General features: G+C 46.0%; 1 protein-coding gene across 2 annotated transcripts in view; it reads left to right on the top strand.

Moving 5' to 3' along the window:
* Positions 1–381: 381 nt before the first annotated feature.
* Positions 382–20256, top strand: part of LOC135389980 (protein shisa-4-like) — a 63591-nt gene continuing 43716 nt past the window's right edge. For both annotated transcript variants that reach the window (XM_064620011.1, XM_064620009.1), the window contains exon 1: positions 382–675. The gene's annotated coding sequence lies outside the window, so the exon portion shown is untranslated. The remainder of the gene's footprint in view (positions 676–20256) is intronic.

Here is a 20256-nt window from a genome sequence, read left to right as displayed (position 1 = left end):
ATGCACGAGTGCATGCGATAATTGGGACAGGTTTACATGTGAGACGACCCCGTCCACACTTACAGCGTTGACACCAGGAACGCAACCATTGAAACAAAAACACTTCGTACCAAACTTGACATTTATTGAGGTAAACGGAGGCAAAGAAACAATCGCGTCCCACCTCGGCCACTCTCCCACCGCAAAAAAAAAAAAAAAAAGAAAGAAAGAAAAAAAAGCGTTCTCTTCCCTGCCGTCGCGGAACTTCAACCGCAGCGTTGTCTCAACGTGCGCTCCCTCCTTGTTCGGATTTCCTCCGCGCTGTGGCGCTACCAACGTCCGGTCGTTCTCCTCCTTTTCCTTCGTTTCTCTCCTCTCCTCTTCCCCCCATTCCTTCCCTCGTAATCTCTTCCTCTATCCCTCTCTCTCTCCCTCTCTCTTGGACTCGCGCCGTGGTTCTGTCGAAGAGGCGGCGGCGGCATCTCCCGCACTCCAGCTCTTTGGATACGGATGCTGGCCGCTCGCATAGAAGCGACATCATATTTGCGCTGGGCTGGGATAGCATCGACGTACTTCGCTCCAAGAGCAAGGGGCCGCCGGAACATTACGGGATTCGAAATTTCTACTCAAGGATGTGGTTTTGTAACACGTGATCGATAACCCTCGAAGGACTGGAGGTTTTGGATTTCTGAAGAGGTGAGTTTCGTTTAACTGTGGCGGTGATGCTGGGGAGGCAAGCGTGTGTGATGCAGAAAATGGAGCGTGAGGGGATCCCTGTGTGCGTTAGAGAGCTGGGTGTTAGAAGGGTAATACGGAAATAAGGTGCTATGTCATTTCATGTCGATGGGGTATGCTGAGAAAGTTCAAAATGGTACGAGGACAGTTTCCAATTTAGTTTCTCTACCAAAAATAGACTGGAAACGATGTGTAAGGAGAAATGTTTGTCTTTCCAACTGTATCTGGAGGTTGAGTTCGCAACTGGCTTACTTATATATGCTTGCTTGCCGTATGGGGTTTATTAACACGGATAGGCGCTGGCATTTACGGCGTGTCATTGCGTACCATAGTTCAACCATCCTCATTGTCGTGTAAGACACACATACACACATAAAGAAATAATGACGAGATGAGGCTGATACCGGCCAGCAGGCTGTGCGCTGCCTCAGTGCCAATTGTAGAGGATGAAAGGTTATGGTCGAGATGGCAGTTCAGGTAATCAAAGCATGGTGGAGAGGCGGGTTGATGACAGGGACTTCAAGAAGTGACGGAGACCTTGACACATATGCCAGATTCGTAACAATAGCGGTACAAAAGGAGTTGTCGCATTTTTTAAATTCAAACTGAATGGGCCTATGACGTAAAGATGTTTTATTATTATCGTTGGTAAACTAGGTCGGTTAACAAAATGCGTTCAGATTCTGAAAAGTCTCAGTGGGAAATAGTCTGTAGGCAAGGTGGGTCTCTAGAAATTCCATTAGATGTGCAGAGAACGTTAAACATAGCGATTCATAGGCCGTAGACATGGAATGAAATAACTGAGCGTTCAGTGGGAGAGTACTGCACACATAATCGGTACAGCAGTGAACAGCTGTAATGATCCTTACATTGTACAGAATATTGTCTGTTGGTGAAACATTTTAGAGAAGATGAGCTTTCCGGGCAATCACTCACCAAGTGTAAAAGTAAAATCGTGACGTTTTCAGACGTCAAGTTTAGCGCGATGGACGATGAATGCCTAGCTGTAAAATTAGAGAAGTAAAGTTGAAAGTTATTAAAAAGGACTACCGCGGTATCTCCAACATTCAATGTTTTGGTGTTTCCGCTTTCCGGTTACATATTATACCAACATGCACAGTGAAATGTATGCCGGTACAGTTTTACGCGGCCGATGAAATGAATGATACACCGGTATCACCGGAACGAGAGGCTAAAATTATCTGTTTATTAAAGTATCTCTGTTGAGAGATATAGCTCCTGCGAATCTCAACTTCGTTGCGCTACCGGTATCAAGCGCTTATGTAGAGCGGGCATTATCGAACTTAACATTGTTGCAAGGAAAGTAGCGGGTGCGCGATGTCGCCTGAATCCTTCAGTCCCATATCTCTGGCAATTTCTTACATCAAGTGTACGTTCTCAGTTGGTACTGTAATGTTGGTACTGACTAATGCAAAAAAGATGACCACGAATTTTTCGCACCGTATTTCTGGAAAATTAAGCACCCGAAACTTGTAACCTTACTTACTGCGTTAGTTGTACCTCCTCCGGAACGGTAGCCCACGTGTGAGCAACGTTTTCATCGCGGACCTGTGACTATTTTCTCGAAAATTCTGCAAAGAACACTGCGTAAGGAATATCCGGAAGTTTGGACAGCGTGTTTGGCACGAGCCTGGAAGGTAACGAAGCTTAGAACTACAGCACTTGCTTAAACCAGTTGCCAAAGGAAGTCCCTAAGGAAGAGCTGAAGAAAGTTCCTTACAGTTAGGTTCCTCGCACAGTTTGAGCAAACGCGACCAAGAGCACCGATACGAATCAACGGACCCCCCACCCACTGTACAGCTCCTCCATATAGACTATATGGAGGAGAGAGGTGCAGCGAGATGCACTACAGTCATGCCTCGATTATCCGGATAATCGAGGCAAATAAATCCGGATAAAAGGGACTCCTTTTCGTCCGGATAACGAATTTCCGGATAACCGGGTCAAGCAAACTTCAGGGTAAACCTGGAAAATTTGGTTGACCTCTTTGTAGCTAAAGAAAAGAAAACAAGGAAAAGATCGTTACTTCAAAAATTTGTGCGAAGTGAGCTGCTTGAAATTAGTAGGCACGCGTATGACGGAATTTTGGTCACAACAACGGCACCCGCTGCGTCACCCTGCTGTTTTAAGAAGGGTAGTGTCTCAGAAAGTTGGTCCCGCGCACATGTTTTTGCCTTTTTGCAAATGCCTTCCGCATAGGGCAAAAGACGGGCGGTGCTTTCGGACGGCCTGGACATCGACGTTCACACGTGGATTTCTTGCGCAGGGCGGGTATCAAAACGGAGTGACCTCTGAAGAAAAGGGAGTCCAGCAGTACAGAAGGCCCCCGTGAGATGTGACCCTTTTTAGGAACAATGCGAACACAGCACATGCCAGGGACAGAGGACATTGGCTCTTTTCCGGATAAGCCAATCAGAATGACCTATAGGTCCTGGAAGATTGTTCCCTGTACTTGCTGTCCAGATACGGATAACGAATTTCGGACAACAGAGACAAAATTCAATGGTAGCAGGTTCGTTCCCAGTAATGTAGTCCGGATAATGAGATTTCCGGATATCTGAACTCCGGATAAGCGAGACATGACTGTATATGATATAGTGCGTCCCGCGGCACCTCTTCCCTTCGTAGAACAGTATTCCTCCTCCACAACCTGTAGAAGCCAGCACGCTGTACCCCTAATTGCAGCAACCCTGTTCACGACTTCAAATGGTGGATGCACGGCCCCTTTTCAATACATGTTGTCAGTTGTTTAGAGCAATCCCATACGTACAACCAAACGTTTGCTCTGATTTGGAATATCTCACTGAGAACGAGTTGACGCAGCTGTCGTGTAGTTGCAATACCTAGATTAGATTAGAAATAGAAAGGGAAAAAATGCTGAATAGGTCGCACTTGTGCGACCAGCTGTTTCATGACGCTTGAGGTGTGTAAGTATTGAATGATTTAAAATATTACTTCAGCACGTATGTGCTTGAGGTAGTTGGCCAGGACACACAGCACAGGTTGATGCTGCTTTGGCCAGCTCCTTAGTACGTTCTTAACACTAAAAGGTCAGTTTGTCAAGTTAACTTGATAACCAACCTGCAATACTTGTCGCTTCTAGGTGTAGTCATTTGTACACTTCTATATGAATAAGGTACTCCAATAACGTACTTCACCCTCGTGGGTACAAGTTCCAATATAGCGAGAGCGAATTACATCTTTCTTGTTGTCGCCATCCGTTCTCTATAGATTGTCGAAAACAGGACAACGGGTAGGTTTGACTATGTTTAATGGCTGAATAACAGATGAATGGTGTCACGAGATGATGGCGGCTTCGCTTGTGGATGATGTCAGATCGTTCCATTCTGCCAAGTTAGTCCTGTCGTTACCCACTGCTGTCTTCCCTGTTGGGTAAGTCGTTCAATTTGGTCAGGTTCGTAAGGCGATCACGTTCGTCGTTGGTTCAATCGTGGTCACGGCACCATCTTGTGGAAAACAGGACAGCGGGTAGGTGTGACTGCGTTTAATGGCTGAATAACAGAAAAATGGTGTCACGAGATGATGGCGGCTTCGCCGTCATCACAAAGATTTAACATAGATTGTGTACATGTTCAATCGACTTCTTCATCAAGGAGTAAGGCACAGCAGCGCAAGCGTTGACGCTCAATGGCACTGTTATCACATATTTGATGTTGGTGTCGTCCATAAAGAGACACGATTCACGAAGGTGCGTCAAACCAGGGGTGGGCAGTAATAGTAATACTTTGTATTATAATACTATTACTGTAATACTTTTGAGTATTTGTATTATGTATTATAATATTCATTTTTGAAATGTATTTGTATCTGTATTATAATACACAAAATCGAAGTATTAGATGTATTATAATACTTTTGAGTGTGTAATACCTTCCCAGAGGTCGTAGGTACGACCTCCTACGTGTCACCGGTGCACTTTATCAGTAATTTTTCGTGTCCCACAAACATTTGGACACCAACACGGCCCCTATTATTCTTGTGCCCCAAATTATCCCAAAGGAGTGACCTCGGGGCCAGAGGTTAGTGGAGGCTTCCTCGCATTCCTTCCATTTCAGATTCCGTAAAGGAAAAAGTGCGTCCAGTCCAGGCACCCCTGTACGGGTTGCACTAGGGACAGTTACACACTTTTCAACTGCCCACATTTTATCATCCAGACTAGACGAAATCAAGACTCTGCCACACTGAGAGCAAGCTGTTCACTGTGATCGAATTGATCAGCGCTATCTTATCATATTCGGAAAAGCCACGCCCCATAGAGGACTACCGCTTTGCGTACATGCTAAACATGTAAGCATCTGAGACAAAACGTCATTGGAGAATGACTGTCTTGATAAGTAGTGCGCAAATTATATCGATTTCTGATTTTATTTTCCTTTCTTTCTCCCCAAGTTACGTAGCGATGTATTACTAGTATTACTCGTGTAATACACAGTAGTATTAGTATTATGTATTATAATACCTCAGAATCAAAGTATTACGTATTAGTATTATAATACCGATTCCTAGGAAGTATTATGTATTAGTATTATAATACAAAATATGAGTATTACTGCCCACCCCTGCGTCAAACATGTACAACTTGTATTTGTACCCGTCTCGTTTTGGAGCCGCAAATTCAACTAGCTGTAACATTAACGTGTCATGATGAGGCAACCGGAAAAGGGCGGACATAGGTTAGCACTTCTCTGGAAATTCACTGAACATCACATTATGGTCCGCACCTACAGACAAATCGCATCATATTAACGTCATAAGATTCATAACCCATAATTCCCATCAGCATAATAGTCCATGAAGTTGAACGTCATTCATTACATTTACATGTACATTTGGTCAATAAGTGAAATAAATGTTCTGTTCAAATCAGCCATAACCAATCATTCGACATCAAGATGATAGCCTATGAATGACCCTTCACTGGACAGTCCACACGATCACAACAAATCATTCGCCATCAGCATCACAGCCCATCATTCACATCGACATGAACATTCCACATAAACATCACAACGTGTCACTGGACGTCATCACCACACACATCGACCTTGATGCGTGTATGTGTGCTTGGGGGGAGGAGGGCAACCATCAGCGGACAGATGCTACACGAAAGCTTAGGGCCGACGTAAGTTATGCACATGCACGCGTGATCATTCACTATACATACACAAGGTGGCACCTCCTCGAGCACCTAGACTAAAGTGACCAAACGTACCGATTTAGGCGGGTCGGGTCCCGTTTTCAGGGTCGTAGTCCCAGAGTCCCACAAACCCGCTCGTGGGACGGCTTTTTGTCTCTCTTTTGACTGCAACGAAACGAACCCCGAACAGAACAAAGACGTGATTAAATATAGGAAGAGCTTTCAACTTCCAACCGGCTCGCATCTTTCTACGATCTCGCCATTCATGAGCAAGGTGGATCTAGCCATTCCAGGAGCCAACACTTGGCTGGGTGGTCAGCGTGGCGGCCATGTCATGTCGAGACTCGGAGGTGCCCGGGTTCGAATGCCGGTGCCGGTTGTGCTGTCTGGGGTTTTTCATGGGTTTTCCTCAGACGCTGTCAGACATATGTCGGCACAGTTCCGTTAGAAGTCGGACCAGGACGCACATTCCCCCAGAGCGTTAGTCGTGACGTTGCCCACCTCTGTGAGGCCGACAACAGCGAGCTCTTTCAGCAAGAGCACCACCACCACCTATCTCGTCTAAAGTGAAGCTGGCCTCGGTGGGAGCATGGTCTTCGTATAATGATGCCTCATCGCGGAGTTGACGATAATCGCGAAATGGCGTTCCGTTCATGTCTTCAAGTATGGATACACACTAAGCCAGTGGTTCCCAAACTTCGCTGCCCCGCGGCCTATAAAAATATAGATGATCCCGTCGCGACCCACTCTCCCAGCGTTTTTCCTCCTCGCGATGCCGGACGTCTTCCGATCTCAGCGCATGAACGTTAGCCAAAACGATACACCGACATTTCATTGCAGCTACATTCAGAGCGAGTTCTCTGGGCCATCTTGGGGTGCGTTAAGTAGCGGTTATACCTAACGCGCTAGGTGAACTTTGTCTCTCGTACTCCGGAGCGTCTGCTAAACGTTCTTTCAGATCCACGAGCGCGATACCTCCCAGGCGAAGTTTCCGAGGCCTCCCACTGATATTCCGGCCTCACCCTTTCGCCATACTACAGTGCACTGACCACTGTATCCGTACGTCACGGAGCAGAGCAGCACTTACGCGCTCCACCACCGGCATGGCCGAGCGGGTTAAGGCGTCCCGCTCGTTGGTGATAGCCAAGGTCGTGCTGAAGACTGGGAGGTGGTGGGTTCGAATCCTACCACCGGCTATTCTGTCTGAGGGTTTTCCTGGGTTTTCCGAAGACTTCCCAGACGTATGTCGGCACAGTTCCCCCTGAAGTCGGCCCAGGACGCATAATAACCCCCCAGTCCCCCACTCCTTCCTGCTGTCATCTCTCCATCTGTCCACATCTGTACGCCGCTCATAGTCACAGCTGCTCCGCGGCGCTAATACGGAATAATAATAACAAATAAACTAACACTTTCCGGCCTGCTAGCTGGAGCGTGAGAGTTCATCAAGAGCGCCACGCTCCGGAAAAGGAGTGATACCGTTTAGTAAAAAGGGGCGCCCCCCGGCGCTTTGGAGCCTGCTACAGAACGCGCCCTTGCACAACGGAAGGAGCGCCATCTCTGACGCTGCGCTTGTGCTTTGTAAGTCCAAAGATGCTTTCCGTTTAACAGCAGTCAGAAATCGTTCCATTATTGAACAGCTGGATGCACGAAAACTCTGAAGCTACAAGCACGAACGAACGCTTAATCCGGAGCAAATATGGCGTCAGCACTAATTCGAGAAGACGCCACTGCGCGGTGCACCGTGGGTCGTCCCTGTATGCCGCGATAGACGGAGACGCCGTGGACTTTAATGGGAGTGAGTGGACCTCACGATATAGATTTTGGCAATCGTGGACAAGTCAAAGCAGGCATCAAATCGAGGCTGTGCGATGCGTCGAAAGGATCGCGCACCCCACATGGGTCTGGGTCTGCCGCCACGGGCTACCTGGTTAACGCAAAACAACAGGCACGACTGGTATTTTTTTTAATTTGTGGGCCGCCACGTGACCCCCCTCAGATGGTGTCGCGACCCCCCTTGGGGTCGCGACCCACAGTTTGGGAACGACTGCACTAAACGTTATCCATCCGGGTCAAAGTCTATTTGATGTGCGCACAAAGCATGGAATAAAAACAACCAAACGAAAATGAAAATGAAGACGAAATGAGTATCAAAAATAAAAAGTGAACATCAACAAATAAGTCAAATAACGACATTGGTACTAGCGGAAGAGAGTTTAATTTGTTGACCGACGGCGCCCCGGACCCTCACCGCGGATGACCCCGCCTTGAGGTCGGCGGAATATGGCCATATTAGCCTAGGCGCTTTGCGATGTGCGTGTAAAGTAATTAAGCTGTGCACAGCCGTGCAATTTTGCACAGCGTGTATGTCGGATAAGTTGTGCCGTCGACGAAGCTTTCGCACGTGAAGAAGTCGGGATCGATTGGCTGTCGGAGTGAGAAGTTACAGCCACGACAGAATCGTCACGACGCTTAACTCTTTTGCACGGCGTAATCATTGTCTTTCGTTAACATACCGGAGGATTTCGTTTTCGGTTTGTGCTTTCCTTCTCACGCCCGCTTGGACATGCGAGACAATTACTTAGGGCGTCTGACAGACAATTTTAGCACACCGTTGGTAAGCACACCTATAGGAACCAATCGCATTCGTGTATGATTCAGAATCTTGTCCACTGATTGGTTCCAGCTGATACGGTTCGACGCAAGCAACGTCATCAAACGGTTTGCTAAAACTCTGTATGGGCCTGTTTCACGACGTTTGGGGGGCACTCCGAACCGTATTCTGCAGCGCCATTTGTGATCGTGTAGCTGGAGGTTTTTCCTAGGCATGTATCGCCTACACCGCGGCTCTGAAAAATCGTGGCGCAAGGATTTCCACAAAAGAGACAACGTTCACCAAGTACGGAGGTTAGGCAGGAAATACGCCGGACACGACCGTCTAGTATAAGGGAACTCTACACTTGAGGGGGGCAGTTGGCGCTGCGGTCGCACGACGAAAATTTGCGCAACAGGCCCATGGGTGGTTTACAACTTCCTGCCGGAATGACGTAAGGGAAGTTGCAACGTCACGTGGATTTACGCTTCCGGTCCGAACGAGCGTCAGCGTGTTTTCAGGCGTTCCCAGGCGAACTCATCTTGGTTGTCGTTTAAGCCATGGCTTAGAAAGTTTTGCTTTGCTCAAATTGAGCGAAATTTCGGACCGGAACTTCGAAGACCCAGCATGCGCAGCGGTACGTCTCAATTTGAAAACCACACATCGTTAGCATGCAACGTGGCATACTTCAGTGTCGTCTGACTACGGGATGTCGGCTCCATATCCGTGTTTGCTATACATTTACGTAGCGTACTACGATGTCTACTCGCAAGAAACCTTGATCAACATTTTCCGTATATTCATAGTACGTATATTCGCACGGCATTTTGTAATCGTGTATCTGCTGGTCTTCAATCGCCTTCGTACAATTACCGGCAATGGTGGAAAGCTTGGCACTGTCAGCGACAGGGGCGTATAGCAAGGGGGGTGACCTTGGGGTCCTCCTATCCCCTTGATCCCCAAAATGTAGTCGACCATGTGTACGTGATATCATATCACAGTAGACTCGAGGAAGATTTGCTGACAGATTGGATGGTCACTAGAGGTCCGCGAGTGATCACTATGTCAATGTGCATCATACACGTTCATGATCAGTCGGTACTTTTTTTACGTCGCAGCTTTGTTCTCCTCTCCCCACCTCCGAACCGCTGGAGGTCTCAGCTACCACCAAATGAAAAAAAAAAGAAGAAAATCAATATGTGCAATGCGTGTGTATATGCTCAATATGTCTCACACATACAAATATATCACGCAGCACACCTTGAACTTTAATAAGGACACGAACCGTCGGTTAAAGCGTCTTTGTAAGCGACAGAGAGCGCTTCTTTAGTAGAACAACTGCTGCAACGAACTGTCCTCCCAACGAAAAAGACAGAGAGAGAGAGAGAGAGAGAGAGAGAGAAATGCAATGCTACGAAAAGTGCGAACTATCCCCGTGCCAAAGGTTTTTATATAACCTCTTACCGATAATTGAAGCTCGCCTCCCAACCTGCGACCTATAGAATTTGCATATTAACGACCTGCAATGTATAGAAGATGCACAAAAGGGCGCGTCCTCTGTAAAGACACTTTTTAAAAACAGAGAGGACGTTCGCATCATCAGTATATGTATAGCCTGAAGACATCGAGGAAACAAGCACAAGTTACGGCAATCAGTTCCTGCAAGCCTCCCTGCACCCATCGTCTCCACATATGCAGATCACTTTCACATTTCCCACGCGTCGAAGGTTCATGAATTTGTATTTCGAGCGCCGCATTAGCAGAACATGTACTTAACACACGCACCCGTAAGAAAAAGAGACGTCATCAGAAAAGCCAGCATGACCATGTTCCGTGATTCCATCCTGTCGTATAATATTCTGGGAGGAATTTTTATCTTCATTGAATATTCATTACAAGCTCTCTTTTCTTTCCCCTTTCCATTTCACTCTTTATTCCTTTTCGCTCCAGCGCGGCCGGTTTCGCTGCAACAGCAGAACGATATGAAAATGGGCAGCGCCTCTGCTTAGCCCTGCTGTATACCAGGCGGTGACTGTACAGACAGACAGCAAACAAATCAATACACCCGGAGAAAGCGAGGGCTTTGAAATGCTTCGCGCTCTTTGATGCGGCATAAAGTAAAAAAAAAAAGGCGGGCTTCGATGCAACTAACAACGGTATGGAGGAAAAAAAGGATGAAAAATAATACGACCAAGTTTGGACTCCAATGGGAACGAGCAAAAGAGCAGAAGAGAGAAGCAACGGAGGGCTTGTCATGGTGAAAGGGGATTTTCGTTTTGCCGCGAGTGAAACATATTACTTTGAGATATTGATCAGTTGCAATAAGCTTACAGTATATGGTACTCGGCTGTGTACTCTTACGTCCTCTCTCCCGCCGCACGGGATATAGCCGTCCCTTCAATATTTTGACGAGTTTTGGGCGCTCGGCCCTCACCCCATAGCGCCCTGGATGCAATGACGTCATTTCTTCAAGATATCAGAGTAGACAATGTATTTTCACTCATTGGATTCCAAGAGACATTTCGTGAGTCAATTTATCTCCTGACCGTGTGTTCACACGAGCGACATTCCCCAGAATATTACGGCGGAAGATCAGGCAAACGCCATAGATTTCTACCATCATGTGAACGCGAGCGCTCAACGTACACTGCTAACCGTGCGAAATATCCTGCAATACAGCCACAAGATATTCCGCAGCAGACTATCGTCTGCTACGTGTCGTCTGCTAACTGCAGGGAAGGGTAACGGTAATGGTAACTTAATTGGAAACGGTATATTACCGAAATTGGAGATGGTAACGATAACTGAAACGGAAACGCATACCATGGTCCTCCATTATCGGTAACAGAAACGGAAACGAATTTATCGTCCGGTATTGAATTCGGGTAACGGCTACTACTGTTGTGCGATGACATTTGAGTGTTTTTTCATATTTTGGTTTTGTATTTTGATGACTCCATTCCCTGTAATGCTCTAAATACTACACGAGAGCATGGAAAGAAGGCGCAATATTGGATCTGAGGGTGCATCCGCCGCTTAACTCGTCCCAGTCCTCATAACCCCATGACATCAACACATGACTACAGTCCACCATAGCACGAGGGTGACAGCCTACCGATTTTTTGTTACTTTTTTTTTACTTTCTTTTTCATTTCACCGTGACCAGGGCAGTATGATTTACTACTGAGAGCGTTCGCTTATAAATGCTACATTGGATGAAGATTACGCCCAGCTTGAGTTGCTGGACTCCGAGTAACTGAAGACATGTTCCTACATTTTGTTATTTTTATTTTTTATCTTGCAAAATGTGCGCATCCCAACGACGTAAAATTACTTGTGTAGTGTGTACGCGTGACACCGAAACAGCACTTGGGCAAAACAGGGTGCTGATAGAGTCGGACGGGCCGTCCTCCTGCAGCCCTGTAACAACCGTTCCATTACCGGAAACAGCAACGGAAACGTAACGGAAACGAAATTGGAAGGCCGGTATCAGAAACGGATAACCGAAACGAAAATATAGCAGTAACGAAAATGGAAACGGTAACCAAAATACGTCCGTTATCCTTCCCTGCTGCTAAGTGTACAGAAGGCCACTCTCGATATACCGCACCGTGTGAATGCTCAACATAACATGGGACTGAACTTCGGCTCTGTAAGCAGTGTTTTCGCATTTTCTTCCACTAGAATCTGAGGATGTCGCTGGTGTGAATACACGATGGGTCTCATACACTTCATATTTCATTCTTTGTTATTTTTACCTCATTATCTTTCATTAGCATGAAGCACGCATGCCATAAAGCTATAGAATGAAACTCCCCACTTATCATCTCACAGGAGTTGTAAAGCCATAGTGTGACACGCTTCCACGTTGATAGAACTTCCATGTCTTTTTTTCCTTTTCCAGTGTAATATATACGTATATGTAGAGTCCGGATGGCGAGGTCCAGACATATTTTCACGTTTGGAATCATTTCGCGAAACAAATTTCTGCGTTTTCGCGATAATAAGCTTTGGCTTTCCTGGAAGCGAATGACTGGTGGTACAACGTCTGAAACGGAATGAACGGTGTACCATAGTGACCTTTGTTTTCAAGCGTCCCTTCCGCGAAAAAGATCCGTTGCAATCGGGGGCGGGGGGGGGGGTAGTATACGCGCACTGTGTTGCAATTTGCAATAGCGTCAGTGTGCAAGAGGACACAGTCCTGTATAACCTCGTGGGATAGTTGCACGAAAACCCCGATCCCGTCCCGGGATCCTGCGATCCACATTAGGAAATCTCGAACTCCTGGAACTGTAAAACAATCTGCTCGGGATTCCAAATCGTAGTACTATATGTACGGGAGATGACGGCACATGTGATTGTAATTGGCCTTTAGAGGATAGGTTTCTGGCTGTGAGCAAGTAAAATAGTGTTTGCACGCGAATGCTTCTGCCTTCGCGTTATCTTATCTCTTCTACAGTAAACAACACGCTCCGTGTACTTCATACATGACATGTAGTTTCCCTAAACAAGGGCAAGCCACTGAACCAAGCCAAAAGCTAAACACGCTTTCCAAGCATCTTTGATTCCATCCCCTTCCCTCCCGTAGCATATAATAGAGGATTTTACAAAGATGCGCGCGCCACCAAGCGCGCGGCGCCAAGCAGCATGGGAACTTTGAACGACACTGCTCCGTCGTCTGCTTCGGTTACAGTTTACTCCGGCGTGACCCCGGGTGACGCTGCTGCTGCACACACCGGGAATGTTGTTGTTCTTCTTCTACATCTGCCTCTCACCGTCTCGTAATGCTTTAAGGCGCTGTAAGTTCCCATGAGCCCTTGCGTGCCATAGGTGGCGCTTGCTTTGCCACAGGTGGCGCTTTATTTTTGAAGCGTGATGTGGGCAAGCTTACGCTTGTCCCATCCGACAGTTGGCGATACAAGGCCTATTCTCGACCTTCAAGCAATAAGAATGTGCTTACCAACAGGCCCTTTTAGCTTTCTCACCTAAGACTCCCCAAGTTCTGATCCTCGTGTCCCTAATGAAGCCGATTAAGTTCAAAGCACCGTCCTTCCTAACTTGGAATACGAATCAGGGCCCATACACGAGCACATTGTCACCGTATTTAGGGAATCTCCTTTTCGGTTACTTCGCGTGCACTGCTCGCAATTAGGGATTGGAGGCTCGGCCGTCGGTCCAAATCCCGTCTAGATGCACACATAGCTTTGGGACGCAAAGCTGCGTAAGTCCTCGGATATCTCGTCGCGTGCACCTGTAATTAAAGACACCACGCATGAAACTGCACGGTGGATGGAGGGGCGGACAATTTGCATCAGGCATTATGACGATGTCGCGACGCAAAAAAAGAATCTGAAAAATGATACCGCGTACCGCTGTGGCTTAATTGGATCCAACTGCGCGCCCCTGGGAAATGAGGGCGATTGGCAGTAATGCAAGTCTGTGCAGGACGTACGCTGATTATGGATTTTGGCGCCGGTATATACGGCGATTAGGGTAGGTTGCACAACGCGTCGCAAACTTTGTGCACGGCTCGGTAGTCTGCGTCCGCGTTTTCCAGACGGGTGCGGGGCTTTAGTTTGGCTTTCGTTTCTGAGGTCGTCCAATAATGTCCACACCAGGAGCTATGCGGGAATTAATCGATATTGTATGCTGAACAACGGCATTGTACTCCGCAGACATTTGATACCTAAAATTACTGAGAGTGATACAGCATCTACGTGAATTTGAAAACTAATGTGTGGCTCGTAGAGCGAATGCTCGACACATCATGAAAATGATATTTTGCATAAACCAGAACACAGGTTGCTTCCTGTCTGTTTTCTTGTTTTATAAGGATGTCCTCAAAAGGTCGACTCTCTTCTTATGTACCGTTCACTAGCAGAAAATGTACTGGTCTCACAACAACACAACAATTACACGCGTGTAGTGAACAAAACTCTTCCGGCGGCTAGCAAAACGCGCGAAAATCGAGTACGATTCAAAATTTTTAAATAAAAAAAAAGCGTTTAACCGCGCACAACCGACGGGGGATTAGAACACATGTGCCGCATCACTTCGTTGACGTGACCACGACAGGCGATTTCGCGAAAGTTCATATATAACAATACTCTGATATTACGATCGCATCTCGCGTTCCAGTCAGTATCGTTATAAAAGGGTTCGAGTGTATTCCGGGTTTAAGGCTAAGTATGAGGTGTAAGAAGGAAGCATAACCAGCAAGACTTTGCACTGCTGTGAAGTACGTTATGATACACGTTAACTCTGAAAAAAAAAAAAAAAAAAACATCCCCACGCATGTGTAATCTTGTCTTGTACGATTACGGTGCATCCAATGCAGATCGAAGTTTCCTTCTTCGAGACGCTCTCATCTGTGTAGCTAACCCTGGACCCCCCTGGCTAAGCAGTGCGCAACAATCGTTTTCTTTTCTTCTCTCTCTCTTTCTCTCTCTATTCGTCCCCAGCTTCCAACACTCGAAGGCGAAACATATCGACTTTCGAAACGCACACAAAGCGAAACTACCGAAACACAACACGACACGAAAAGGGGGACAAAACATGCGATAACAGAAGACAAAAACGCAGAGAGGGGAACGCATTCTGTGTTCTTCTTCTTCGGCCTTTTATTTTGTTGCCGTTTCAGCACGCGACCGAGCTACGACCAAGAAAACGGACGGGGAAAAGACGCAAAGATAGACCGTGGGCTTCAAGACGGTTTGGTCGCAGCTAGACAAAACGAAATACGAAGCCGAGGAAGGCGGGGAAATATAGATATATATGTGGAAGGCGGTCCATTTGGAAGTTGGGAGAAAGATAAAGAAGGCGTCATGGAAAATGGAAAGATATGGCGCATCGGGAAATAAAGCTCTAAGGAAGGGTTGCATCCAGAGTTTAGAGATCCCATGAAGGGACGCAAAGGATGAAAGGGTTCGGAGCTTATCCTGAGAAGTCTGTGTTCGAGGGTACGCTCTAAATTCTGCACCTCTTAGAAAACACTTATGAGGGGTATTTTTTTTTTTTTTTGCCATATACCCATTATTTTAACGGTACCCGCCCTGTTGTCCGTCTAAGCAGCGTCCGTCACCCTCCGCCATCAACGCGCACGTTTCAACAAAGTTCCAACAATTGGTGTATTTGCTCTGCTGTCCCCCTCGTACTTAATGTACCCTGAGCTTGGTGCCACAACCTCGTTTTGTTGCACAACTTCACAAATTATGACAGCGCAACAAAAGACACGGACGATACCGTTGATTCTGCGCTGTTATATTTAGTTATGTCGTAACACAGTTATCAAATATCAAACTTACTCGAAGTTAGTTCCGGCACCTTAGGTCTCGCACAATGGAACGCAACGGAAGTACGAAAGTTGGAGGTACCTTTTCTGAGGGATCATGGCCTAATCGTTAGATAAATCAAAGCGGGACTAAACGGACACTTGGTATACATGTGCAGTTGTATCTAGCGGTACCCATCTATCTTCCTTCTCCTTCATTCATTTCATTTATTCATACTACTGGCCGACAAGTAAGCCTAAGTAGGGTGGGATACATAGCACTTATCGTAGTACAAGGTAACCAAACAGTAATAACAGAAGACGTTAATTCAGAACTGTCGCTATCAGTTTACAAAAGTTCTCAACCGTAGGACTGTCCATTATCGCCTGTGGTAGCTCATTCCATTCCAGGACAGTCCGCGGGAAGAAAGAAAATTTAAAACTATCATTTTCCGCGCTGAAGGGTTTGAAACGTAAAACTGCGTGACTGCCTAGTTTCTCGGCCAGAGAAAGGCTGCAGGTAAAGTGCTATGCTCGACTTCATGTCGAGTTTTAAACGCATTCACTGTGTAGCTCTTCCTATAGCCTAGCACATCCTCACTTTTCATAGGAGACGTCGTCTGCGCCAATATTTGGCTTGTCAACAGGACAGGACGCAGAACGGGTCGTAGCTGTGAGCGATCAACTGCTGCTCGACAAATACTATCGGTGCCATATGTAGAGATGGCCCTAAGACTTCGCAAATGTAGTATTGCTCCGCACCAGAGAATGTTGACGCACAGATATCAGGTACAGACTACAGTTGTGTAAGGATAAATGTCCCACCTGCTTACTTCGCATGTTAGCCCATAGCTTTTTATGGCATAGCAGTTTCCTCTGTACGGAAAGGCCAACGGTTCCTTACACTAAAGACGCGTCACATCGAATGGTACATGAATGTGATACTGCGCAGTATTTCACCTCGTTAAAAAAATAGCAAATGGTTGGAACGATAAATAAAGAAGCCCTGTTGTGGTTTCTGATCTGTGGGCCAAACAAAACAAGACAAATGGCGAATTCGCAGCCATTTCAAATAAAAAAAGGTTAAAAATTGCGCAATTTTGCTAAATTTTGTAAGAGGGATAGTGCAATGTGTATGTGTCTGTCTTTTTAGCTCCCCGGCACTGGGGTTTTTAACGCTTTTAATCATGATTCAGTTTGAATCTTCACTCGAAGCGCAGCACGTGTTAGACTCTCGGCTGCACGGAACACGATTGAGTAACAGCAGCCAGACAGCCATTTCATCTGCGGCCCTAACGTCGCATAGCGGCGCCCTTCTCCTACAAGCGACGAGCGAACTGCGCGTGCGTCCCCCGGCGTACCAAGTGACACCACGACACCGTATGATCCGGTATCGCAGGATATACGAATTCTACGGAGACGGCACGATACAGGAAGCTATAAAATTCGACATTAGCAATCTGATGTCACCCGCTTCGAAGGAACAGGGCGGTCAGCTTGCCATGCGTTCGGAACCGTAATGGTCGAACACCGTCCAATTTACTAAAACTCGCTATTCTGTGTCCACCAATCGGTGCATCGTGTGCGAAACAGGCTAGCTATATACGAGAGATTATAGATATGCGGAGACAGCCACCGCTTTTCGCCCTGACGCGCGTCCTGAAACCTACAAGCGCTACAGCCGTCTTTCGGGATTAACAAGGCTCACAGAATTTTATTAAAGGAATCAGCGTCTTGTTCCAACACCAACGGTTCTTGAGCACCTTCATATCTCTTGTTGTGTGTTGTTCTTGCTTGTCACATCCATCTGTCTGGACCTAGAGCACAAATAGTAAGAAACACGAACACCCCCCTTTAGCACCAACTCAATCCGTTCCCTCCCACCATTACGACAACAAGCCACACACAGTTACCAAAACAACCCGTTCTTCCCACGCGCGGCCCCGTTAACGACTGCGGATTACCATCCGCGAGGTGGCTAGCAGCTGGCCATTTTCAGCCCTCCACTGCGAGCTCTTCCCCGATCGTCCCAGGCATGACACTCTGTGGAGAGGAAGATATTGATATGGCTCTGTGTCCGTCCGTTTCGTTCAATATAAGACCTGCGCTGAAATATTTTATGTACTCTCGCACCCCATTTCCTCAAGGTAATAAATGGAAAGAACATCCTTTTCCAATAAGGAGGGGGGAATGCCGTGGGAAACGAAGGAGTTGTGGGAAAGGGAACGGCTAATGGAAAAATCGATCATCCTTCACCCGATCACGGTGGTCCGGCTGAGACTTTTTCTGTGCCTTTCGTTTTTTCAGAATGTGCTGTGAGTATGCTCTCGTCTTTAATGTGTCCTTTTAAAAGTCGTCTAATTAAAGTTGTGGTCGATGTTGATATTGTGTGAAAAGGGCAGGCTCTTAAAGTCTTCCGCGTGGATAGGCGTTGTGAAAGAGCTCCCATAACGCTATTGGGATGCTCCAGTTGACTTTAAGGCATGATGTGCAGAGCCGAGCCAATTACAGAGTGGAGGGTATTGAGGTTTTTTGTAATTGTTGTGGCGTTGCGGCGCTTCTATGTTAATTGGCCCTTAGGTTTTTGCGGCCGTGTCTGCAGTACGGTTATTTGCTTGGCCTATTCATCGATAGTTAATGATGGCAAAAGTGTAGGTTATTAAGAATTTCACCACCAACCACCAATAACATGGTTACAGTTAGGGTACCTTGTGCAGTGTTCGGTGTCACGACGAGGGAGCAAAGAAGGACGGCGTCTCGTGATGAGACGACGGCATAATAATAATAATAATAATAATAATAATAATAATAATAATAATAATAATAATAATAATAATAATAATAATAATAATAATAATAATAATAATAATAATAATAATAATAATAATAATAACTTTATTTTGAACGGTGCCCATCAACAACCGTGAGGTCTACCGGATGGGGCACCAACAAGGTCAATGGCAAGCAAAAGTAGCAAGTAGCAGCAAGTAGCAAGCAAAAAAGCAAGGTCAATGGAAGCAATACAAAAGTAGCAAAACAAAACATCAAGAGTATACAGCAAATATCGGGAAAGTGTAAGACTGTGAAAAAAGGCAAAAGTGTTAATGTGATTGCGCATTAATGTTAAGAAGGGATGATGTAAACGAGGAAAAAGGCGAAAAAATGTCAACGTCATGGTTATGGCGAAGTGCGCTCATATGGCGCAATAAACGACGTACCGGAGCACAGTCATTTGCAATATTAACATAGAAAACAGGATGTGCTCTCAGATTGCGTAAGGGAATATGAGTGGGCACCGAAGATAACAAGTCAGAGCAGTCAATGATACCGTGTACAAGCTTGTAGAGGAAATTACAATCGCGTAATGCTCTACGGTGGGATAAGGTGGGTAGGTCAAGCTAATGAAGAATGTGATCATAGTTGTAGTACAGTGTTTCTTCAGAGTAACGGGCATGTAGTATAGATATGAATCGTCGATGGACTTTTCCGACATCGGATGAAAGGGTTTTGGGTCGTGTGCTCGGTCAGGTTTTGTCATACTGTGAACATTTCATAGACAAGCGAAATAAATATTCTATGCAGGGTTTTGTTCAGACAGTTCCACACAACTGAAGAAAACTCAAGAATAAGAACAACTGTGGAAAAAAAAATAGGCGAAAGAAGCACAGGGGTAGGTCGAAGTTCTTAGTGAGTCTAGAGGTAACACCAACTTTAGAGAATGCTGGGTTATTCATGTGCGTGATGTGCGTTAGAAAAGAAAGGTTGCTGTCTAAGAAAATGCCCAAACCTCTAATACTAGAGACACGACTAATAATGGTAGAAGCCATAGCGTAGGAGTAATGGACAGGGTTGGGTTTCCCACTGAAAGTGATTGTGTGCATTTTAAGGGCATTAAGTTTCAACATATTCCATGTGAACCAAGAATAAATGAGGGTGATGTCATTTTGCAAGTGTAAACAGTCATCGACATTGTTAATGGAACAGTACAACTTGATGTCATCGGCGTATTGAAGGATATTACTCTGTTTACACAAGTGCAAAGATCGTTTACGAAAATGTTGAACAGGAGTGGCCCGAGGATAGAACCTTGGGTACACCAGAAGTCATCTTGTAAGAACGAGACCGGCAACCTTTATAGGTAACAATGTTATTGCGGTTGCTGAGATAACATATAGACCATTTGCATAGGTCGGTCGAGAAACCATACATGGATAATTTATCGATGAGCAGTTGATGGTTGACAGAATCAAAAGTCTTAGACACATAAAAATAAACGGAACCTACTTGCTTTTCCTTGGCAGTATGTTCTGCTAGAAAATTCATGTAAGTAACAAAGTTAGACTCTACAGATCTGGAAGGTAAGAAACCATGTTGCGTAGTAGGCAGAAAATGCTTACAGTAGTGAGATAAACGTGAAAACAATAAATTTTCAAATACTTTTGAGAAGCAAGATAACAAAGAGATCGGCCTGTAGTTTGAAACTTGGAGACGTGAGCCGCTTTT

Source organism: Ornithodoros turicata, chromosome 3, assembly GCF_037126465.1.
Source record: "Ornithodoros turicata isolate Travis chromosome 3, ASM3712646v1, whole genome shotgun sequence".
Taxonomy (NCBI): Eukaryota; Metazoa; Arthropoda; class Arachnida; order Ixodida; family Argasidae; genus Ornithodoros; species Ornithodoros turicata.
This window is presented reverse-complemented; position numbering and strand designations above follow the sequence as displayed.